This window comes from Pleurodeles waltl, chromosome 6 (genome assembly GCF_031143425.1).
Source record: "Pleurodeles waltl isolate 20211129_DDA chromosome 6, aPleWal1.hap1.20221129, whole genome shotgun sequence".
NCBI classification, from domain to species: domain Eukaryota; kingdom Metazoa; phylum Chordata; class Amphibia; order Caudata; family Salamandridae; genus Pleurodeles; species Pleurodeles waltl.
This window is the reverse complement of record NC_090445.1, coordinates 190,085,284-190,110,292: the sequence shown is the minus strand read 5'-3', so window position 1 is coordinate 190,110,292 and position 25,009 is coordinate 190,085,284. Positions and strand designations below refer to the sequence as shown.

General features: G+C 49.9%; 1 long non-coding RNA gene across 2 annotated transcripts in view; it reads right to left on the bottom strand.

Moving 5' to 3' along the window:
* The window catches only part of LOC138299505 (uncharacterized), a 242,379-nt gene that overhangs the window by 4,991 nt on the left and 212,379 nt on the right, over positions 1-25,009 (bottom strand). For both annotated transcript variants that reach the window (XR_011204762.1, XR_011204763.1), the window contains exon 4: positions 7,469-7,545. This is a non-coding gene — a long non-coding RNA (uncharacterized lncRNA). The remainder of the gene's footprint in view (positions 1-7,468; positions 7,546-25,009) is intronic.

Here is a 25,009-nt window from a genome sequence, read left to right as displayed (position 1 = left end):
TATCAAGAATGGGAATTGCAATTACCAAATAGCGATTTTTACAGAGTAGCTATTTGGAATTTGCAATTTCCAATGTATCATGGAAAGTGATATTGATTTTGCAATTCCTTAGGATTTGCAATTGTAATTTAGTGATTACCAAATAGAGATTCCCTAAATAGGAAATCCTAAATAGGTAATCGCAAAATTGGAAATGTCGCTTTCTGGAGCAGCATGATGACATCACAATGAGGAAGTGAGTCATCCCATGCTGTTTTGAGAACCCAGATCCATAGGAGAAGGCAGACTGTGGCAGCAGAGCAGCTGTGAGGTTGGGTGTAGATGTGTTTGGAGCATATTGACCACTATGGCCATTGATGACAATGGCAAGGATGCAGGAGCGTGCAAGAGAAAGCTGAAATTCAGCAAGAAAGAGCTTGAGGTGCTTACTGTGTCCAACACCATGATAAGCTGTTTGGTAAAAGCTCACTCCAGGCAAAGATCAGTGCAGTTGGTGTAACACAGCACTCATTTGGAGAAATATGCAAGCTCTGGTCGATCTTTTTACACAAACCAAAGAAAAGGTGGCAGGCAGACTTGCAGAGGCATGGAAAACAGGCAGAGGGCCATCCACTCAGCCACCACCTAGACCTCCAGAGGATATGATTGAGGCCACAGTGCAGCCTGGAGCTGTTGTTGGGGTCACTGATATTGATACCTCTGCCACACACAGTACCAGCAAAGGTAAAATGTGTTATATTTCTTTAATTGTTTAGCTCCATGTTATGCATGTGTTCCTTTAAAGCCACTATGGTCACTGTAGTATGCTGCATCTATAAAGCGCAGTTCCTAAACTTATGCCTTATGGATCCTGTCATTTCTAACAAGTGGCGACAAGCTGGACAAACACTTTCTTATTTGGCAGCACAGTGGCAGTGTTTTCTCCATTTAAACCTACAGCGTAGCAGAACCGTGGAAAGAAACATGCATCGGAGCATGGCGCATGAAGATCAGAAGTGAGGATTTGTGATGTTGGTACTAACAGCATCTTCTGGAAATGTGCATTTTTGAGGATTGGTAACATGCAAGCAGTATTTTTGGGAGTGTTAAAGGCACAATGTATGTATGACTCGTTTACAGTGACAGAGGACATCTTTTGAAACTAACAGCGTGCCCTGCTTTGCGCGTGTCTTGGGTGTTCCATTGTTGTTGCCTGGCTGTGTGCACGTCAGAGTGACTTCTCCGTCTTTGTGGCTTCATCACACTCTGTAGACTGTTATCACGTGAGGATGCTCACGTTATGTGTGGGGCAGCCATTTTGAAATGCCTTATGTGTCACAGTAACAAAGCATCTTTTGGAGCACAAAGCGCATTTATCTTAACAATATTGTGAGAGAAGCGGTTTGAACTTTTGGTCATTAATTACCACTCTGGTAGAAAAAGTACTGTATTTTACTTTTGTTTTGCTAGTTACCAACACCACCAGCACCTGTGACAGCCTGATATCAAACTTTGTCGAACTGCACTTTTAGTTTTTTTATGCACTTGCTCAAAACTACCTAAATACACTACTGAGACTTGTCCTCCTAACGGACCGGTCCTCACAAGGATAGTGTTTCTCTGGAACTGACAGTGTTTAACCATGGTATGAGGACCAAACCGGTTCACTGAAAAACAAAGGTTACAGGGATGTTATAGTTAGGGAATAAAATTTAAAAAACATAGAAATTCATAAAAAAAAACAAAGTTTGGTTCTGCATTTACTCGCACAAAACCACAGGAAGCGTTTACAATTTGCCCCAGTGAGCTGGTGGTCCCCGGGCTGGGGGTCTGCGATGGACCCCCTCCTTATTTAATTTAGTCGCCCCAGGAAGGTGGCGGTCCCCAGGGCCCAGGGTGTCTGCAGGACCCCTCTTTTATAAGTAGAATATTTTGCCCCAGAGAGGTGGTGGTCCATGGGGGAGGCAACATGCCCCTGCATGCTATTTCCTTCAAGTCCCTGGGAGGTGGTTGTCCCAGGGAGCGGAGGGGGGTGCCAGGCAGCCACTCCATATATGATACTTATTGCCCCAAGGAGGTGGCGGTCCCCCCACATTCATTAAAAACTGTTTGCTCTGGGGAGGTGGCAGTCCCTGGGGCATGGACGGGCCCAGCAGGCTCAGCTGCATTCATAGTTAACAGTATCCTGCCAAGGTGGCGGTCCCGGGGCTTTGAAAAGCCCTGGGAAGGCCATTGCGTCCACTTCTTTTTTTCACCCCAAATGCCGCCTGGACCTGGCCCACCCAGGGCAAGCAAGCAAGTATCGGAGACCACGCTTGCTTTTTCTTTTAAAAAACCTCACTGAAATTTGCGAATAATCGCAAATTTTAGCACAATTTAAAAAAACAAAAATGCTTCTTATCCCTGGGGGTGTCCCTAGGGGACCACTGCACCAAAGCTAGTGGAGTAAGGTAAAGGTGCCCTGATCCCTTTTCATTTTTGTTTACATTTATTTTTGAGACTCTGCTGGAGCAGAGTCTCAGATTGGCTGCCAACACTTCCTGGTTGGAGTGTTGGCAGCCAATCAGAGCTCTGCATTTCCCTGCACAAGCTTGTTGTTCTTTGGGAAGTCATCACAGAGGAACCATGGCCCTAGACATACACATTTGGATTTCCTTAAATTTCTCAACAACTACTGAATAAAAATCTAGCTTTCTGCCAAATTTGGTGTCAATATGTCCAACAGTTCAGGCTGTAGTTGTGTTCAAATCTCCTACAGGAATTAGCATGGGAAATGCACTTTTTTGCTCCCCCCTCCTCCTTTTTCTTGGCCCCCGCTTGACAGATCACCCCAAAACTTTATATGCGCAACAAGAGTTATCGGTACATTTTTTTGAAAATTTTTGTGAAGCTCCGTCAAATGCCATTAAAGGTGTAAGCAGGTCAAAAAACACTTTTGCTGTGGAAACTTGGTCCTACCTATAACTACTTACTGTATATATATGTATATATATATGTATATATATATATATATACATATATATATATATATAATAATGCAATTCGGTCCACCAGCTAAATTTCTTCAACAAAAATGTGATACACCTATTCCTTCTATGCGTTAGAAGGAGGAATTGTTAACTTGTATGAAGGCAGTTGACGGTGATGATGTGTCCTAGGAGCGTAAAAAAACATTTGGCTGCATTGTTTGGGTTCAGAGGGATAAGTTGTTTTCTGAACCTTACGACAAGTAGTAACTCAGGAAGACCAGGAAGATGAGGAAGTGTTTCAAGAAGCCTTGATGAGAATTTAAATAAGTTCAAGCCCACTTCAGGTGTGGCTCTCAATAGGTTCAGGTTTTATACTAGGGCTCAGAAAAATGATGTAACGTTTGATGAGTTTCTTACTGCATTGCGAGGACTTCCTTTGCACTGTAGATTTGGTGTGATGTCAAACAAGATGATTACAGATCAGGTAATTGTTCATGTGAAAAGTGGAAAAGTTCAAGAACAGCTGTGGGGAATAGGAGATCCTAAACTAAAAGATGTCATTACCGCTGCCAAGGCTCTTAAACAATCTGAGTAGTTGATGAAATCTGTACATGGTACTGATAGAGTGAATAAGGATGAATGTCAAAATGTATGTGCGTTAGCTGGTAGCAACTCCCGTAGTAATCAGCAAGGGAAATAATTTGACAAGCTTGCATCTTACCATTGCGGGAGTACAAGCCATTCTGCATCTTCAACTCATTATCCTGCAATGGGGAAGGAGTGTAAAAATGTGGTAGAACTGGACATGTTTCTCATGTGTGCAAGGATTTGAAGAACAGTACTATTGTGGAAACTAAAGTCTCATATGTGAATGAAGTCAAACTTCCAGGGAAAGGGAAATGTGATTGTGGGTGCAAGTATGGTATGGATAGTGAGTCTGGCATATGTGTGATGTTATCTCTTATGGGTACAGTAGAGGAGGAATAGAGTGCTGGAGTAAAAAGTCCTCCCAAATGTAAAGTGAGTATAAGGGGTGAAGAGCTTGAGCGAATGGCTGATTCTGGGTCTCCCTGGCCATCATTACCTGTGAGTATTTTATAGAAAAGTTCAAAAGGGTGTGAAGTGTGGAGGATATGAAAGCATCTGATATCACGGCAGAGAGCTTGGACGGGACTGCAATAGACATTGTGAGACACATTGAAGTCAATATAGAATATACAGGGAGATGTGCGAGGATAAAATTGTCTGTTGCACCTAAGGGTGTGAATTTGTTGGGATGGAGAGATCAATGGAAGTTGGGAATAATACTGAATCACAGAAGCTGTGAGCCAATTCTAGTGGTTGAGAATTAAGATGAGAAAGAGGGTATCACATCTCAGTTTCCAAAGGTATTTACTGAGAAGTATTTGGGAAACTAGAACGGTATTCTCATAAAATCTGAGTAAAAACAAATGCCAAACTGGTGATGCAAAAACATAGAAATATGCCAATAAATGTAAGAGAAGAGTTGAAGGAAATGTTATTGGAGATGGTGAATGATGGAGTCATAGAAGAAACTGAATTGTCTGAGAGGGTGTCTTCAGTTTTTCTGGCCCACTACGCAGCTAATTCTTTGAGGCTGTGAGTGGACCTATGGGCTGTTAATGCCAATATTTTTGTAGATTGTCACCCTCTACCCAATATAATTGAGGCAGTGTGCATGCTTGATGGAGCGAAGATTTTCTCCACCCTAGATTTGAGGTCAGTGTCAGATAGAATTGACTGAAGACTCTTACCATCTGCCAGCATTTTATACCCCACAGGAGCTTTTCCAATTCAAGAGGATGCCACTTGGGTTAGCCTCTGTGGCATCTGTGTTTCAAAGAGCTATGTTTCATCTATTCAAGGACATTGAGAAATTTGTTAAATGTTTCCAGGATGCTGTAGGTATCTTTTCTAGAGATGAAAAAGAACATATGGAACATCTTAGAAAGTTTTGCAAAGTGCTGAAAAAGAATGGGTTAACTTTGAAAGATAAGGAGTGTCATTTTTTCTGAAATCAGTGGTGTATCTGGGACACACGGTGTCAGGGGAGGGAGTGGTACCAAAGAAGTAATTGGTGGATGCTATCATCAAAGCTCCTGTCCTCGATAATCATGAAAAAGTGCTATGGTTTGCAGGGTTCTGTGAATGTTGTAGCAAATTCCTAAAGGACTTTGCTACAAATATGGAGCCTCTTAGAGAGCTCACATTGAAAAATGCTGAATTTGTATGAACTGAATTGTAACAGAAAAAGACAAAATTGCTAGAGCACCTATGTTAAAATCTTTTCACATGACAGTAGAATGTCATGGTATATGCTAGCATGTATGGTATTGAGGGGGAGTGGGGTTATCCCAGAGGTGTAGTAATGAACTATGGAATTTGACATTTGCTTCTTCCATGCTCACTGATGCAGAGAGAAGGTATGTAGTAATTAAAATAGAGTTATTGCCATGTATATGGGGAATTGAGAATTTTTGTAATTACATTTAGGGGTCACTCTGTGTGCTTAAAACAGACCATAAACTCTTGGTTGGAATTCTCTTTCCAGCAGGTGGTTGGAATGCCACCACGCGTATTGCAAGATTGGAGTCAAGATGACATGAATATTGTTTCACAATTGAGCATGCGTCAGGCAAAAATAATGTTATGCCCAACTGTTTATCACATTTGCCTCATGCGAACCACAAAAATAGTCTTGAATATGTGAGAGTTGAGGTGGTTGCCACGGTGTCAGAGTATGTTGCAGACAACTTCAAAGGTAGTAAAAAGGAGAAATGGAGGGACTGCGAGGAGAGTGACATGTTGTTGCAGTCTGTGAGGAAAAAAATGATGGAAGAATGGTCTAACAAAAGCACTGTGCCAATGGAGATTATGCCTTTTTGGAAAGTAGCTGAAGAATTGGAAGTTGAAGGTGATTTCATTTTTAAAAATGGAAAGTGTATTCCACCTGAAGACATGCATGCTATAATTTTATGGTTGGCAAATGAAGGGCATCTGGGAATGTCATCCAGAAAAAGACTTATCCATACATGTTTTTGGTGGCCAGGACTTGAAAGGATGGCGAGAAGGTAGTGAGAGAGTGTGATGTTTGTGCAAATAGTGAGAAATGGTATGCTCTGTCTTGTGAGGCTTGTTTTGCATCGGTTCTTGTGGACTATTATCCAAAGGGGCCAGAAGTGAAATTGGTGTCTCATGCTACTTCAAGTGCCAATGTTGAGTTCTTCAAGGAGGTCTTTGCAAGGGAAGGTTATCCAGAGGTGTTAATATCAGACAATGGAGTACAACTGATGTCTAATGAAATGCAGAGTTTTCCCAAGTATAGCAATATTTGGCATGTTACCACAGCATTGTATGAACCCTAAGACAACGGACAGGTTGAAAGCATCAATCATGTGTTACAAGAGAGTAATGTGTGGGCCTATGGTTTTGGTTGAAATTTGAGCAACAGATTGAGAGAGAAAATGTTGTAGTATCGCATCACAGCCCAGAGTACCACAGAGGTGAGCTCTTTTTGGTTGTTGACGGGAAGGCTTCCTGTGTCGAAACTGATTCCGTGGTGGTGCAAAAATTAATAATGCAAGGGTCAGGAGGAGAAGAGTGTAGAGGAAATTGGGGAGAGAGCGAGGAGGAAATAGGATAAAGCTAAGGAGGCTTATGATGCTGTGTGGAGAGACAAAGTTCCATCTTTTGCAACTGGTGACTGGGTGAGGGTGCAGAAGCCAGTGTTTGTAACCAAAGGTACACCCAAATTTGATAAAGCCATGAAGATTATTAAGGGGTGCAACAAGAGTGTTGTGACTCAGGGTGGTAAGGTCCTGAATGTGAGAACACTGGCAAAGCGTGGAAAAGGTGGCTAAGAGAATTCTGATCAAGAGCAGGAGGGACATTGGTGAGAACTGGTGGAAGTTTTTTCATGCACAGGTGTAGTGACCATATGCCCTTGTTGATGAGTAAGGGGACTAAAGGGCAGTGGTTGAAGACAGGGGTTCTGTGGTTTCTAGGAATGATGATTCGATATCTTCACATGTCAAAGTTGATCATCGTGTAAGACATCCTCCCACCAAGTTTGGAGACTTTGTATAGTCCTTCACCCTGTGCAGAGTTTTTGTGTATTATTTTGTTCCATCTTTGTTATTGTTGTTTATATTTGTCTTTTGTTTTACAAGAGGGAAATGTGCTATATTTCTTTAATTGTCCACCTCCATGCCATGCATGTGTTCCTTTAAAGTCACTGTGGTCATAGACTGTTAATAATATTCTAGAATTTTGAGCCTGATGATGTAAGGTTATACATTGGGCATTTATGTTTGGGATGACTACCGTGCTACACCTGTTAAACCTTGCTCCTAAACGTATGCCTTGTAGATCCTGTTATTTCTAACAGAACGGTATTGGGCTACATACAAACATGTATTAGATATAAAGTTAAACAATTAGTAAATCTCAGTGACCTACAAACAAAAAGCACTCCAGGCCACATTTTATCCTGAGCTCACCTATGTATTATGGGATTCAAAGTTCCATTTCCATTGCAGTAAATACAGTCCAAAAATAAAGCATTTTGTATTCCCATCTGAAATGACATAACAAATGACATGAATAAACACCATTTAAGTAATAGATATTTACACAATGATATATCACAAAACGTATATTGAACTAAACTATTTATCGTATATCCCACAGAATTTCCTGCAACAATTGTAGGAGAAACTGAACAAGTGGAAAATCATGCCACTCAGCCAGAGATACAGCCTGAAAACATTGTGCCTACAACACCTGCAACACCCAGATACAGAACAACAGTGTCTTCCCTCCCGATTTTGTCGAAGAAGATGATAGTGTCACAACAGACATGTCCACACCTCCATCTGACTCGAGATCCTAACAAAGCAGTAAGTCCCTTATTAGGCGCAGAAACAATGCCCTCAGAAGGCGTAGAATTGTAGTAAGATGTGATTCTGAGGAAGTTGACAGTCCAGATGTATTTGGTGGTCTGGAGGCATCAATGTTAGTGGTGCAGGGCCTGCAATGCACGAATATTAAGTCACTAAAAACACAGTTGGTGTCACTTAAAAAAAACATGTGACATTAAAGATGGCATCAAGCAGCTGAACGCTACAGTTGAGGAGGGGCAAAAAGTAGCTGTTGAAAACTACAAGGAGCTGACAAATGCAATAAAGGAACTATGCACAGCCATGCAACAAGATGTAACATACTGACTGTGCCATCACCAACTAATGGGCAGATTGGATGGTTTTACCAGATCTGTTGATTGCGTTCTAAAGGCAATTGCTACATTGTCTCTTTGCACTCTCACCATGCAAGTTGAGATGGCACATTGTGGTGGAGATGTAGCACGAGGTTTAGTTTAGTTTAGTGCAAGTCACTAATACGAATGTACATATGCAGACAGCAGTGAACAGTGACGTATGTGAAGGGGAAAGTTAGGAGCTCTCCAGCCTCAGTAGTATTAGTGACTTTGAGATACGAAATAGGCATTGTAGTTGCAGACAAAGTAAATCTTCGTAGGGCTCACCAAGGCAAAGTGCAGAGCACAGTGAACAGCTGAGTGGAGTGCATGAGAGAAAAAAGTTGTTGGGACAGGGTTGTATGTTGGCACAGAATGTGCATTTCAAATTGTGATCTGACAAGAAAATATATTTTACCTGGAGTCAAGGTATTAAACACAAACATGAACAAACACAATCCTAACTTGGGCCCTCATTACAACATTGGCTGTAAATCCTGCTTACCGCCGTGCAGAAGACCGGCAACACACCACTGTGGTGGCGGAATTCCGCCACCACTATTATGACCCACAGCTCGGAGTCCGCCATAATCCAGATACCCACACAAGTCCGCCACACCAAAGGTCAGTGATAAACTGGCGATAACAAAACCAACACCGTCACGCCAACAGGAATACGCCCACACTATCACGACCCACGAATCCACGCGGTGGTCTTTCAACCGCGGTATTCCATTGGCGGTACACAGCGCCACGCTCAAAATACACACACATTTACAAAACACAATCACATTGGACAATTCGAAATACACACACCACTCCCACACACCCAATCCAATATAAAGCACACACCCACATCACCCACAAACCTTTACTACAAAAATTTCAAAAGAAGGCCCGAGAGAGACACCACCAGAAACAACACTAGCATCCACAGACACACAACATCATCACTCACACAACATCCACGTACCTCAAACAACACACAACCCTCACACATCACAACCAACACAACCTCACACATCACCCACACCACATCATGGCACCCTAACAACACCCCAGGTTCTCTGAGGAGGAGCTCAGGGTCATGGTGGGGGAAATCGTCCGGGTAGAGCCACAGCTATTCGGATCACAGGTGCAGCACACCTCCATTGCTAGTAAGATGGAGCTATGGCGCAGAATTTTCGACAGGGTCAACACAGTGGGACAGCATCCAAGAACTAGGGATGACATCAGGAAGAGGTGGAACAACCTACGGGGGAATGTGCGTTCCGTGGTCTCCAGACACCAGATTGCAGTACAGAGGACTGGCGGTGGATCCCCACCTCCTCCCCCACAACTAACAACATGGGAGGAGCAAGACTTGGCAATACTGCATCCTGAGGGCCTCGCAGGAGTAGCAGGAGGAAAGGACTCTGGTAAGTCAAATCTTAACTATTATATCCCCCACCCTACCTGCATGCCATCACATACCCCCACCCTCACCCTCACCCCTATCACTCCAACACCTCACATATGTCCCGCTATCACAACCCACCCATCCCAACACCAAGCCCTGCATACATCACCAAAGCATGGACACCCATCACCAAAGCATGTCCACTACAGATACCCACACAGACCCCAAACCAAATATCACACAAGGACCTAGACAAGAATGCAAGCACTGGAGTACAGGGTCACTCGCCCATTGCACACAATGGCACACACAGATGCAATAATCATGCCTTTACACCCCTGCAGGACCCCTACCCAATGTCACCGGACAGGAGCTTCCAGCCATATCTACTCCCTCCACAGACGAGGCCCACAGTGATGACAGCAGCTCTGCACAACTGGATCAAGATGACCAGCCCGGCCCATCTGGGACCTCGGGACAGTCGGTGCCCCTGACACTGGCACAAGCCACCACAGAGCCTCCCCCTCAGGAAACACCACCACAGCACCCACCCAGCGGGCCCATACCTCTGTCCCCAGGACACGTCAAGCAGCAGTGTGTCCACCACTACAGGGAACCCAGGCGAACCCACCACCCCAAGAAAATCAGGGACCTGTGGGCAGTGGCAGTGGGCACACAGTTCAGGGGACAGAAGAACAGGAAAACGGGAACTGGGAGGACTGCTGTGCAACAGGGGGAGGACAGGCCCAGGGAACACACTCTCTACGAGGCCCTCTCAAACATCATGGGAGCGTACCATCATTCCCAGGAGACAATGGCAACGGTACTGGCCAACTTTCAGGGGACCCAGTGGCTGCAGGAGGAACACTATCTGGGGATCAGGGAGGAACTCAAGTCCATTAACACCACCCTGGTCACCATTGCAGGGGTGCTGCAGGACCTTGTCAACACCAGGAGGGACACTGTGGCACAACAAGGAGCCCCTGACACTAGCCTGGATGATGAACAGCCCTCCACCTCCGCCGACGCTAGTGGACAGGAGGCACCACCATAGGACCACAACACCAGCACCCCACCCCCTGCAGATGAAGAGCCACCTCGCAAACGGTCCCTGAGATCCAGGAACAAGACAGAGAACATTGCCAAGACCCCCGCCAGGAAATGAGACCACCCTGAATGTCACCCTTCTGTCCCACTTTGTCACCCTGTCCACCCATCAACTGCCCTTGCTCCACTTCTTATGCCCCTTTGGACAATGCACCTGTGAAACAAATAGAGTGGACTCTGCCATGGACATTCCTCCACCACCCCCCCTGCCCATTTTACAACCCCCTCCACTTATTTGCACAGAAATAAACACACTTCAATCACAAAACAATCTGGAGTCAGTCTGTGCTTTCACAAATGTGTAATTGCAATAACAATGGAATATAGCAATGTCAATTTAATTGTTCACATACCAATGAAACATAGCTGTATGGCTGGATAAAATATAGCAGTGTGCACAAAGTGGGACCCATATCTGTTAAATGGAAAGGCAAAGTGACAAGTCACGGTCCATACACTGAGTGAAAATGACAGACTTATGATAGCTCAAACAACAGTATGAGATGTGGGAGGCAGTGACATCTTCTTACCTGTGTCTCACTGGAAGTATTGCTGGATAACATTGTTTCTGTTGTCAACATCCTCTTCTTCTGCCTCCTCTTCTTCCCTGTCCACAGGCTCCACAGCTGCCACAAGACCTCCAGTTGGACCCTCCTCCTGCAGAAAAGGCACCTGTCGTCGCAAAGCCAGGTTGTGCAGCATACAGCAGGCCACGATAATCTGGCACACCTTCTTTGGTGAGTAGTAGAGAGAACCACCTGTCATATGGAGGGACCGGAACCTGGCCTTCAGGAGGCTGAAGGTTCTTTCTATCACCCTCCTAGTTCGCCCATGTGCCTCATTGTAGTGTTCGTCTGCCCTTGTCCTCGGATTCCTCACTGGGGTCCATAGCCATGACAGGTTGAGGTAACCAGAGTCGCCTGCAAATGTCGAGGGACAACTGTTAGACACACACTAACCTGTAGGGACAACCCCATACCCAGACAACTATTCACGCTGTATAGGGTCCTTGTCCTCACCTATTAGACACACACGGTGCCTCTGGGGTTGACCCATCACATAAGGGATGCTGCTATTCCTCAAAATGTAGGTGTCATGCACTGAGCCAGGAAATTTGGCATTCACATGGGAGATGTACTGGTCGGCCAAACACACCATCTGCACATTCATTGAATGGTAGCTCATCCGGTTTCTGTACACCTGTTCACTCCTGCAGGGGGTACCAAGGCCACATGTGTCCCATCAGTGGCACCTATGATGTTAGAGATATGTCCCAGGGCTATTGACCTCCTGAGATCCCTCACTGTTGGGCAGTCTACCATTGTGAATGCCATCCAGGATGTCGAGAGGCATTTGCAACAAACAAATGCATACCTGGAGGGCATTCATTCTGGCCAGGCAGCCCAACAGAGAGCATTTCAGGCTCCTGCCTCAGCACTAATGGCAGCCAACCTGTATGGCGGAGAAGACCGCCACCTGCACCGCCACAGAGCCCGCCGCCAGCACTGCCTCCACAGAGCCCGCAGCCAGCACTGCTGCCACAGAGCCCGCAGCCAGCACTGTTGCCACAGAGCCCGCAGCCAGCCCTGCCGCCACAGAGCCCGCAGCCAGCACCGCCACCACAGAGCCCGCAGCCAGCACCGCCGCTACTGACACCGCCGCGACTGACACCGCCGCAAGCACCGCCAGCGGCCCCGAGCCAGTGGCACCACCGCAGACATGGCTGCCATCCTCAGTGTTCATTCCTTAGATGAAGCACTCTGGGCACGAAGCCCCCTCCAGAACCAGTGGAGTATCACATCCACTACCTCTGTCCTTGGCAGGAAGAAGCACTCTGGGCACAAAGCCCCCTCCAGAACCAGTGGAGTAAAACATCCACTACCTCTGACCTTGGCAGGATGAAGCACTCTGGGCACAAAGCCCCCTCCAGAACCAGTGGAGAAAGGCATCCACTTGTGATACTGTGGCTTTGCACTCCCCAGGATAAAGCAGTGGGCAAACCACCCACTTGAGAGACTTGAGAGACTGTGGCTTGGCACTCCCCAGGATAAAGCAGTGGGCACCCACCCACTTGAGAGACTTGGAAGACTGTGGCTTGGCACTCCCCACGATAAAGCAGTGGGCAACCCACCCACTGAAAAGACTTGAGAGACTGTGGCTTTGCACTCCCCAGGATAAAGCAGTGGGCAACCCACCCACTTGAGAGACTTGAGAGACTCTGGCTTTGCACTCCCCAGGATAAAGCAGTGGGCAACCCACCCACTGAAAAGACTTGAGAGACTGTGGCTTTGCACTCTCCAGGATAAAGCAGTGGGCAAACCACCCACTTGAGAGACTTGAGAGACTGTGGCTTTGCACTCCCCAGGATAAAGCAGTGGGCAACCCACCCACTGAAAAGACTTAAGAGACTGTGGCTTTGCACTCCCCAGGATAAAGCAGTGGGCAACCCACCCACTGAAAAGACTTGTGAGACTGTGGCTTTGCACTCCCCAGGATAAAGCAGTGGGCAACCCACCCACTGGAGAGACTTGAGAGACTGTGGCTTTGCACTCCACAGGATACATCAGTGGGCATGGAGCCCCCTCGTGGAGCAGTGGTGTCGTGCGTTCATCAGGCTGAGGTGCCTCACCTCCCCCTGAGGTGCCTGTTTATTTTCCATCTGATGCCCCTCCAGTGTTCTCTCCGTTTGGAGTCAGGTATCTAGCGTGTGCTTTGCCCATGCATTTTGGGCCCAGTGGTCCACGGACAATGATTGGCGCACTATCCGGACTTGTGTAGTTGGTGTACATAATTGTGTATACTGTATTTAGAGTTTTGACTACTGGATTTTTATTGATTACAATCGGTCAAATCAATTTCTTTTGTCCTTGCGTTATTCAAGGGGGGGTGGGGATGTATATGTAATGTTGCAGCATGTCATTGTGTGTATGGTGTTGTGGGTGAGGGTGGGGGTGGGGGTGTTGCGTGTTGCGTGTGTGTGTGTCACTCTCTTTTCCCTCCCCCCTCCCCTGTGTTGTAGGTGCAGTACTCACCGTGGTCGTCGCCGCCGTCTCTGGAGCTCCTGATAGAGGAGAAGGAAGACCATCGCCGGCAGGATCTGCTGTTCTGGCTCCATGGCGTCCTGGTTCCTCAGGGGGGTGTGGAGAGGTGAGTGATTTCCCCTTCTGTGTACTGTTTCCGCTGTGTTTTTATTCGCGTTGGATCCGCCCCGGAAAAGGTGGCGGATTGCCGTCTTGTGATAGGGTGGGCGGTACACTGTTTTCCGCCTGTCTGTTGGCGGTTACCGCCGTGCTGTTTGTTTGTACCACCGTGGCGGTCGGAGTGTTAAAGTGGCTGTCTATGTTGGCAGTTTCTGCCGTGGTCGTAATTCCATTTTTCTTTCCTCCGGCCTGTTGGCGGTATTACTGCCGTTTTAACACTGACCGCCATGGTTGTAATGAGGGCCTTAGTTTTTCTTCCTTACTTGCCTTAAAAATAATTATGTGTAATCTATGCACATTGTTCTCTGCCTTCTGCTGCTCTTGATCCATGTACAGGTTGAGGTGGTGGGAATGGCTGTTCATGTTTAGCCACTCAGAATCTGACACGGTGAGGGGTATGCCCCTAGATATTACAGTGTTGTGTAGTATGGCACTGTCACGTATGCTCTCATTATTCTAATGAGTCTACTGGATTTTGAGCGGCAGAATCACCCATTGTGTGGGAGACTGAGGTGGTCATTACAACCCTGGCGGACGGTGTTAAAGCTGCGGTAATACCGCAAACAGGCTGGCGGACAAAAAAAGGGAATTACGACCCTGGCGGAAACCGCCAACTAAGACAGCCACTTTAGCACACCACCCGCCACGGCGGTACAGACAAACAGCGCGGCGGTTACCGCCAACAGACAGGTGAAAGACAATGTACCGCCCACACTATCACAACACACCAATCCGCCACCTTTTCCGGGGCGGATTCACCGTGGATAAAAACACAGCGGAAACAGCTTGTGCTATGGGAAAACGCTCACCTCAACACATCCCACGAGGAACGAGGACACCATGGAGCCGGAACTACAAATACTCCCTGCCCTTGCATTCTTGCCCATCTATGACCAACAGCAACGTAGGCGCAGAACATACCTGTGAGTACAGCTCCTACGACACGGGGAGGGGAGAAGCAAAAGTTACGGGGACACCCACCAAACACCCCCACCCCCACCCTCGCATATTACAACATACACACCAATGCATTCGCAAAAATCACAGTAACAACCCACAATCCCCCCGGAAGAATGCAAAGACAAAGCGAATAGCGGTCAAACTTTGTATTGTGCCAATATACTACTCATTAAAAAATATGCGGATATATATATCACGAAATCTGTCAAAAATAAATGTACAATACAAGAAGTAGTGTAGATATGTACACAACAATGTCCTTACACCAACAGTCCAAAAATGCATGGACGACGCCCACAATAGATACCTGACCAAAATCCGAGAGAACACTGCCAGGGCATCAGATAGAAACAATACAGGCACCTCAGGGGTAAGGGAAGGGGGGGCACCTCAGCCAGATGAATGCGAGGCCAGATCCACGACGGGGCTCCATGCCCATTGATGTATCCTGGGGAGTGCAAAGCCACAGTCGCTCAAGTCTCTACAGTGGGTGGCTTGCCCACTGTTACATCCTGGGGAGTGCAAAGCCACAGTCTCTCAAGTCTCTACAGTGGGTGGGTTGCCCACTGTGCCATCCTGGGGAGTGCAAAGCCACAGTCTCTCAAGTCTCTACAGTGGGTGGCTTGCCCACTGTTCCATCCTGGGGAGTGCAAAGCCACAGTCTCTCAAGTCTCTACAGTGGGTGGGTTGCCCACTGTGCCATCCTGGGGAGTGCAAAGACACATCTTCACAAGTAGATGCAGTTCTCTACTGGTACTGGGTGGGACTGGTGCCCAGACTGGATGAGTCGCCCCGTGAAAGCACATGTCCTGTCACAGTCCCAGCTGCACATGGGAGAACGATGCCTGATGTGCCGGACTATTCATACCCACACGGTCTTTGCCCTGTTCAGCGGTGCTTTGCCATAGCAGTCTTTGCCCTGTTCAGCGGTCTTCACCATGGCGGTCTTGGCCTTGTTCAGCTGTCTTTGCCATGGCTGGCTATGGACTGTTCAGCGGTGCTTTGCCATGGCGGTCTTTGCCCTGTTCAGCGGTCTTCACCATGGCGGTCTTTGCCCTGTTCAGCGGTCTTCACCATGGCGTTCTTGGCCTTGTTCAGCGGTGCTTTGCCATGGCTGGCTATGGACTGTTCAGCGGTGCTTTGCCATGGCAGTCTTTGCCCTGTTCATTGGTCTTCACCATGGCAGTCTTTGCCCTGTTCAGCGGTCTTCACCATGGCGGTCTTGGCCTTGTTCAGCGGTCTTTGCCATGGCTGGCTATGTACTGTTCAGCGGTGCTTTGCCATGGCGGTCTTTGCCCTGTTCAGCGGTCTTCACCATGGCGGTCTTTGCCCTGTTCAGCGGTCTTCACCATGGCGGTCTTTGCCCTGTTCAGCGGTCTTCACCATGTCGGTCTTGGCCTTGTTCAGCGGTGCTTTGCCATGGCTGGCTATGGACTGTTCAGCGGTGCTTTGCCATGGCAGTCTTTGCCCTGTTCAGCGGTCTTCACCATGGCAGTCTTTGCCCTGTTCAGCGGTCTTCACCATGACGGTCTTTGCCCTGTTCAGCGGTCTTCACCATGGCAGTCTTGGCCTTGTTCAGCGGTGCTTTGCCATGGCGGTCTTTGCCCTGTTCAGCGGTCTTCACCATGCCAGTCTTTGCCTTGTTCAGCGGTCTTCACCATGGCGGTCTTGGCCTTGTTCAGCGGTGCTTTGCCATGGCTGGCTATGGACTGTTCAGCGGTGCTTTGCCATGGCAGTCTTTGCCCTGTTCAGCGGTCTTCACCATGGCGGTCTTTGCCCTGTTCAGCGGTCTTCACCATGGCGGTCTTTGCCCTGTTCAGCGGTGCTTTGCCATGGCGGTTCTGGTACGGATTTTGGTGTGTGGCATTACGATCTCCACAATGGACATTGGTGTGTGGCATGACGATCTCCACACTGGACATTGGTGTGTGGCATGACGAACTCCACAATGGACATTGGTGTGTGGCATGACGATCTCCACACTGGACGTTGGTGTGTGGCATGACGAACTCCACAATGGACATTGGTGTGTGGCATGACGATCTCCACACTGGACATTGGTGTGTGGCATGACGAACTCCACACTGGACATTGGTGTGTGGCATGACGAACTCCACACTGGATGTGGGTGTGTGGCTTGACGTTCCATCATTGCCCAGCGGGGCTGTGGGATTCTGGACCCTCATGGGCTGTGACTCTGGCGTTGGGGGTGGTCTCCTGACCAGTTACGATACTTGAGCCCTCCTGGGCTGTGACTCCGGCGGTGGTCTCTCGACCAGTGACGATACTTGGGCCCTCCTGGGCTATGACTCTGGTGGTGGTCTCTGGACCAGTAACAATACTTGGGCCCTCCTGGGCTATGACTCTGGTGGTGGTCTCAGGATCAGTGACGATACTTGGGCCCTCCTGGTCTATGACTCTGGTGGTGGTCTCCTGACCAGTTACAATACTTGAGCCCTCCTGGGCTGTGACTCCTGCGGTGGCGGTGGTCTCCTGAACAGTAACGATACTTGGGCCCTCCTGGGCTATGACTCTGGCGGTGGTCTCAGGACCAGTAACAATACTTGGGCCCTCCTGGGCTATGACTCTGGCGGTGGTCTCTGGACCAGTGACGATGCTTGGGCCCACCTGGGCTATGACTCTGGCGGTGGTCTCTGGACCAGTGACGATACTTGGGCCCTCCTGGGCTGTGACTCTGGCGGTGGTCTCTGGACCAGTGACGATACTTGGGCCCTCCTGGGCTGTGAATCTGGCGGTGGTCTCTGGACCAGTGACGATACTTGGGCCCTCCTGGGCTGTGACTCTGGCGGTGGTCTCTGGACCAGTGACGATACTTGGGCCCTCCTGGGCTGTGACTCTGGCGGTGGTCTCTGGACCAGTGACGATACTTGGGCCCTCCTGGGCTGTGACTCTGGTGGTGGTCTCTGGACCAGTAACGATACTTGGGCCCTCCTGGGCTATGACTCTGGCGGTGGTCTCTGGACCAGTGACGATACTTGGGCCCTCCTGGGCTGTGACTCTGGCGGTGGACTCCTGACCAGTAACGACGGTGCTGGCGGTTGTGTCTGGACCGCCGGATATGATGGCGCACTTCTCCGCCGTGACACTCACAACAGGTTGGGGAGACTTCCTCGGGACCTTCCCCACCTTCTTTTGAGTTACAGATGACTCACCAATCGCCTTGGATCCCATTTCACTGTTTGTCCCACCAGGAGTCTTGCCACGGTCCCGTTGTCCACTCCCCAATTTCGGAGCCTTTACAGGGGGTGGGCTGACAGTGCCTTGGCTCCGGGTCCTACTGCCTGCCCTGGTGGACGGGGCACTCCAAAAACCTGGTACACACACCACTGGTACTGGAGGCTTTTTGGCTGAGGCGCTATGACGGGACTGATGAATTGGAGGGGGGTTGGGGGCAAAAAGGTCAATTTGACATAGGGACAGTTTCTGACGTACACTGGGATGGGTAGTTGGAGGGGCTCTGGGAGTTTAGGAAGAGGAGGTGGTTGTAGGAGGTGTCACTGTAGCTGTTTTGGGTGCAGGTGCAGGTACTGGAGGCTGTCGTGAGGTGGATGGATGTTGGGTGAGTGATTGCCGGCGTTTGTGTACTTTGGGAGGGGGCTTCACAGACACACTGGGAGAGGACACAGGGGACATGTATATGGCAGTGGAGGTGGTGAGTGCAGGTGAGCGGCTTGTGGTGCTGGGTGTCCTGGTGCGAGTCCTAGTGCCTGTAGATGTGGTGCATGCAGGTGTGTGTGTAGACAAGACTGGGAGGGAGGAGGGAGGAGGGAGAAGAGGAGGAGGGGGACACAGTGGAGACAGTGGATGTTGCTGTGTCTGTATGGGTCTGATGCTTGTGTGAGTGCCTGTGGTGTGTGTGGTGCCTATGTTTGCTTGAGCTACTTGTGTGTTGACTTGTGTGCATGCTGGTCCGTAGGTGTGCTTGGGATGGGCTGGGGTACAGGGGATTGGGTCTGGGTGGAGGAAGTTGGAGGGGGGAGGCTGGACATAGGGACAATGGCTGCCATCAGTGCTGAGGCCAGAGATTGCAGGGTTCGCTGAAGGACAGCCTCACCAGAATGAATGCCTTCCAGGAATGCATTACCGTGTTTCAACTCTCGTTCTACACCCTGGATGGCATTCACAATGGTAGACTGCCCAACAGTGAGTGACCTGAGGAGATCAATGGCCTCCTCACTGAGGGCAGCAGGGGTGACTGGGGCAGGGCCTGCGGTGCCTGGGGCGAAGGTGATGCCCACCCTCCTGGGTGAGCGGGCACGGGCCGAACGCTGAGGGGCTGCTGGGAGGACAGTGCTGGTAGGGGAGGTGGCGGCTGTACCTGTAGAAGTGGGGCGCACAGATGGTGCCGCCACCACAGGGGAGCTCACATAGGCGGACGAGTCCGTGTCGCTGTTTGGTGATCCTGTGGCCGACGTGAAGCTCCCCTCGCCCTCCGTCCCACTGGTGAATTCAGAGTCTGTGGTGTGGCCCTCCATGGCCATGTGGGATGCAGATCCCTCGTGCTCCGGTGCCACTGTACCTCCGCCTGTTGATGCTGATGTACAGAAGGACAGGGAGAGCAGGAAAAGGGTGGAGACAGAAGAAAGAGAGTTTTAGTGCATGGCATACCGCTACCGTTAGCGGACAAGACAAACGCAGCAGCCCCCTACATTACGCCGTTCTCCTGCCCTCTGCACATGCAATTTCTGGGATGTGGCCTACATGGCAATGGTAGAAATCTGCCCACATGGATGGCAAAGGGGCAACTATACATCAATTTGCCTTTTTTTTTAGCTGGGGTAGAGTGCCACATGGCCTACATAACGGAGGGGCCTTGCCTACCTAACTCGCCCTGGCCTAGGGACACCCACAGCCCACCACCCACAGCCAGACAGCTCCACTGCACGCAAAGTCCATAGGATGAGGTTGTACTCACCCCCTTGTGTCTGCTGTGATGTCCTTAAGCACCAATCCAACTCCGGGTAGGCCACCGCCAGGATCCGGAACATCAGGGGGGTAATGGTGCGACGGGCACCCCTCCCACGTTGGGAGGCCATCCCCAGCTGAGCCTCCGCCGTCTTCTTGCTGCAGCGGCGAATGTCTGCCCATCTCTTCCGGCAGTGGGTGCCCCGTCTCTGGTGGGCCCCCAGGGTCCGGACTTCCTTGGCGATGGCACGCCAAATGTCCCTCTTCTGGTGGGCGCTGACCTACATGACATGCACAAGGAAAGAGGAACAGTCATTACCTACAGCACTGTCGTTGTAATTGGCCCCCTCCCAACTCTATCCCTGTGGCCCATTCATCCCCATGCATGACTGTTCTATGTAATCTGCCCCCTTCCCTCATCCACCCAGCCCTCTCCACCCAGGCCTAGCCCATACAATGTGCTCCCTGTGTACTAACCTGTTGGTCTGGAGGACCGTAGAGTAGCGTATACTGGGGGAGGACCCCATCCACAAGTTTCTCCAACTCCTGTGCAGTGAAGGCAGAGGCCCTTTCCCCAGACGCAGCAGCCATCGTCGCTTCCAGACCGAGGTCACAGCAGCACTAGCAGTGTAGGTCCTCTCCTGTCGAAGGTCAGGTATCTAGTCATTGAAGAGATAGAAAATGGTGGTGACGTCCGCGGCGGTGACGTCCGCGGCGGTGCGCATCATCACCGCCAGCGCACCTGTTCATTGGCTCCTGGGACCCATAGGGTCCAATGTTAACCAATGCAGCATTGCGCCGCGCTCTACGACCGCCTACCACGACGGTGTCCAACGCCAGCGCAGCTACCCCACAATTCCATTGTCCCAGTTTAGAGGTCAGACAGCCGCCATTACAGGGGCCCACATGGCTTCAATTACTACTGCGTCACACATACCGAGGCCTACACTCAAAACCATTCCCGGATGGGTTAATTGTCTGGTGTAGTTTTGTGTGTGACTGTGGGTACATACCTGGAGGAATGCTGACAGTTTCTTCGCTTTTGTCCTTCTTAGGCACCGTCAGTTGGGACATATTGGAAGATGTCAGAATCCTCCGGTGTACCGACCGCTGGTGCACCTGTTGACAATGGAAGAGTGACATGTCATCGTGACCTACCGGTGTGACCGTGCCATAATCCAGGAACTATGTACCCAGTTGGAGCCAGACCTGATGTCACCAATCCGCCATCCGACTGGAATCCCCCCTGATGTGCAGGTGCTGTCTGTGCTCCATTTCCTTGCAAGTGGGTCTTTTCAGACAACAGTGGCCATGGCATCAGGGATGTCCCAGCCTATGTTTTCCAACGTGTTGTCCAGAGTGTTGTCTGCCCTGCTGAAACACGTAAGGAGATACATCATTTTCCCTGAGGTGGCGGACTTGCCTACGGTGAAAAGTGACTTCTATGCCCTTGGACATATCCCCAACGTCATAGGTGCCATTGATGGGACCCATGTAGCTCTGGTCCCCCCCGCAGGAATGAACAGGTGTACAGGAACAGGAAGAGTTATCATTCCATGAATGTCCAGATGGTCTGTTTGGCAGACCAGTACATCTTGCAGGTAAATGCAATGTTCCCTGGCTCAGTGCATGACGCCTACATCCTGCAGAATAGCAGCATCCCTGATATGATGGGTGAACTCCAGAGGCACCGTGTATGGCTATTGGGGAACTCTGGTTGCCCCAACCTGTCCTGGCTACTGACCCCAGTGAGGAATCCCAGGACCAGGGCAGAGGAACGGTACAATGAGGCCCATGGGCGGACTAGGAGGGTGATCGAGCAGACCTTCGGCCTCCTGAAGGCCAGGTTCAGGTGCCTCCATATGACAGGTGGGTCCCTATTCTACTCACCGAAAAAGGTGTGCGACATCATCATCGCCTGCTCCATGCTCCATAACTTGGCATTGCGACGCCAGGTGCCTTTTCTGCAGGAGGATGATCCAGATGACGGTGTTGTTGCAGCGGTTGAGCCTGTGGAGCCTGTGGACAGTGATGAGGATGAAGCTGATGAAGATGAAAACGACAACAGGGAGTCAGTCATACAGCAATATTTTCAATGAGACACAGGTGAGTACAATTTCATGTTTCACATTATATTACATTTCACACGTCTACCTCTATCCTGTACCTACATTTCACTCCCTATTTGGTAACTGAGTTGTCCCCTTCCATTTCAGTTTCAGTAATGTGGTAACCTAGGTGTCAACAGCTTGCACCCTTGAAAGGCTTGTGATGTGTGACATTGGTATGTTGACCTTCCAATGGGTAACCTTTTTTAACACTGTAATTGACAATACAAAGTTCACAATCATTGACTGACTCCAATATTATTGAGGTTTCAAGGGTGTTTATTGAAGTGCATTAAAATGTAGGGGGGTTGTGAAATGGGGAGAGGTCATGGTGGAAGAATGTCCATGGCATAGTCCTGTCTATTAGTCTCATAGGTACATTGCACATCTGGCCATTGGAAGTGGAGCTGGGGCAGTTCCAATCTGGACAGGGTAACAAAGTGGGACAGAGGGGGACAATCAGGGTGGTCTTATTTCCTGGCGGGGGTCTTGCCGTCTTGCTCTGTCCTGTTCATGGATCTCAGGGCCCGCTTTCGTGGTGGTTGTCCGTCTGCAGGGGGTGGGGTGCTGGTGTGGTGGTCCTGTGGCGGGGCGTCCTGTCCACTAGCGCTGGCGGAGGTGGTGGGCATTTCATTGTCCTGGCTAGTGTCAGGGGCCCCTTGGAGTGCCACGGTGTTCCTCAAGGTCTTTTGAATGTCCGTCAGCACCCCTACGATGGTGCCCAGGGCGGAGGCGATGGTCCTGAGCTCCTCCCTGAACCCCAAATACTGCTCCTCCTGCAGACACAGGGTCTCCTGCAACTTGTCCAGGACCGTTGCCATCGTCTCCTGGGAGTGGTGGTATGCTCCCATGATGGAGGATAGGGCCTCGTTGAGAGTAGGTTCCCTTGGCCTGTCCTCCCTCTGTCACACAGCAGCCCTCCCAGTTCCCCGGTGTTCCTGTGCCTCCGTCCCCTGGACCGTGTGCCCACTACCACTGCCCCCAGGTCCCTGTTGTTGTTGGGGTGGTGGGTTAGCCTGGGTGCCCTGTAGTGGTGGACACACCGCTGATTGACCTGTCCTGGGTAGGGAGGTATGGGGCCGCTGGGTGGGTGCTGTGCTGGGGTTACCAGAGGGTGTAAGCTCGGTGTTGGGCTGTGGCTGGGCAAGGGGAACCGACTGTCCTGAGGCCCACGATGGTCCGGGCTGGTCATCAAGATCCAGTAGGGCAGAGCTGCTGTCGTCACTGTGGGCCTCTTCTGGGGGTGGAGTGGTGTTGTCTGGACCCTCTGGTGTGGTGACGTTCCTTCGGGTTCCTGCGGGGGTATAAGTACATGATTATTGCATGTGTGTGTTTCATGGTGTGCAATGGTTGGGTGTGCGTGAACCCCAGTTCAGGCATTCCTGTGTGGGGGCTTGTGTGGTGATGGTTGGGGGGTGTTGTGGGTCTGTGCAGTGGGCATGCTTTAGTGATGGGTGTTCATGCTTAGTTGTGTCATGCAGGTCTTGGGGTTGGGATGGGTGGTTGGTGTTATGGGTAGATTAGTGAGGAGTTAGGGTGATAGGGGAGGGTGTGAGGGTGGGGGTGTGTGATAGCACGCAGGTAGGGTGGGGGATATGATAGTGAAGATTTGACTTACCAGTGTCCGTTCCTCCAACGACTCCTGCGAGGCCCTCAGGATGCAAGATGGACAAGACTTGCTTCTCCCATGTTGTTAGTTGTGGGGGAGGAGGTGGAGGTCCGCCGCCAGTCCGCTGTACCGCAATGTGCTGCCTGGATACCGTGGAACGCACCTTCCCCCGTAGGTCTTTCCACCTCTTCCTGATTGTTAGAAATGGGGTTTTTGGTTAGCAGTCAGGTTGCCCTCTGTCCAAGCAAGAACCCTCACTCTAGTCAGGGTAAGTCACACACAATCCAAAATCAGCCTGTGCCCACCCTCTGGTAGCTTGGCACGAGCAGTCAGGCTTAACTTAGAAGGCAATGTGTAAAGCATTTGTGCAATAAATCATACAACACCATAGCATAACACCACAAAAATACACCACACAGTGTTTAGAAAAATATATAATATTTATCTGGGTATCTTCAGGTCAAAACGATCAAAGTTGCAATATGAATTTGTAAAGATATCACTGAAAAGTGATATAAAGTGTCTTAAGTCTTTAGAAAGTAAACAAAGTCTCTTTCAAACACAAAGTACCTGGTTTCTGGTGGAAAATCTCCTCAGAGGGCCACAGGAGAAGAGGTACGTGGAAAACTGGTGTGTGCGTCGATTTCTCCTCAGCACACACGGACTTGCGTCGTTATTTTCCACGCGGGGAGTCGTGCGTCGTTTTCCGGTGCGCGGACAGTCTCTCTCTGTGGTTCGCGGGGAGTACCAGATGTCCCGGGTCTGTGCGTGGATTTTCCTGCTTGCTTTCCGGCTGCACCTCGTTCTGCTGGGCTGCGCGTCGAAGTTTCAATCTCACGGCAGGCGTCGCGTCGATTTCTCCTGGGGAGTCGGGCGGCGTTGTCCTTGCGAGGCCGTGCGTCAAAGTTTTGATCTCACGGCAGGCGTCGCAGCGATTTCTCTTGGGAAGTCGGGCGGCGTTGTCCTTGCGAGGCCGTGCGTCAAAGTTTCGATCGTCCCGAAGGCGTCGCGTTGATCAGCGTCGGTGTGCGGCGTTTTTCTTGCCGCGGAACAAGCTGTGCATCGAAAAGTTCGGCACACGGAGCGTCCAAGAGGAAGAGAGAAGTCTTTTTGGTCCTGAGACTTCAGGGAACAGGAGGCAATCTCTATCCAAGCCCTTGGAGAGCACTTTTACAGCCAGACAAGAGTTCAGCAAGGCAGCAGGCCAACAGCAAGGCAGCAGTCCTTTGTAGAAAAGCAGACAGGTGAGTCCTTTGAGCAGCCAGGCAGCTCTTCTTGGCAGGATGTAGTTTCTGGTTCAGGTTTCTTCTCCAGCAAGTGTCTGATGAGGTAGGGCAGAGGCCCTGTTTTATACTAAGTTGTGCCTTTGAAGTGGGGGTGACTTCAAAGAGGGTCTAAGAAATGCACCAAGCCCCCTTTCAGTTCAATCCTGTCTGCCAGAGTCCCCGTAGGGGGTGTGGCAGTCCTTTGTGTGAGG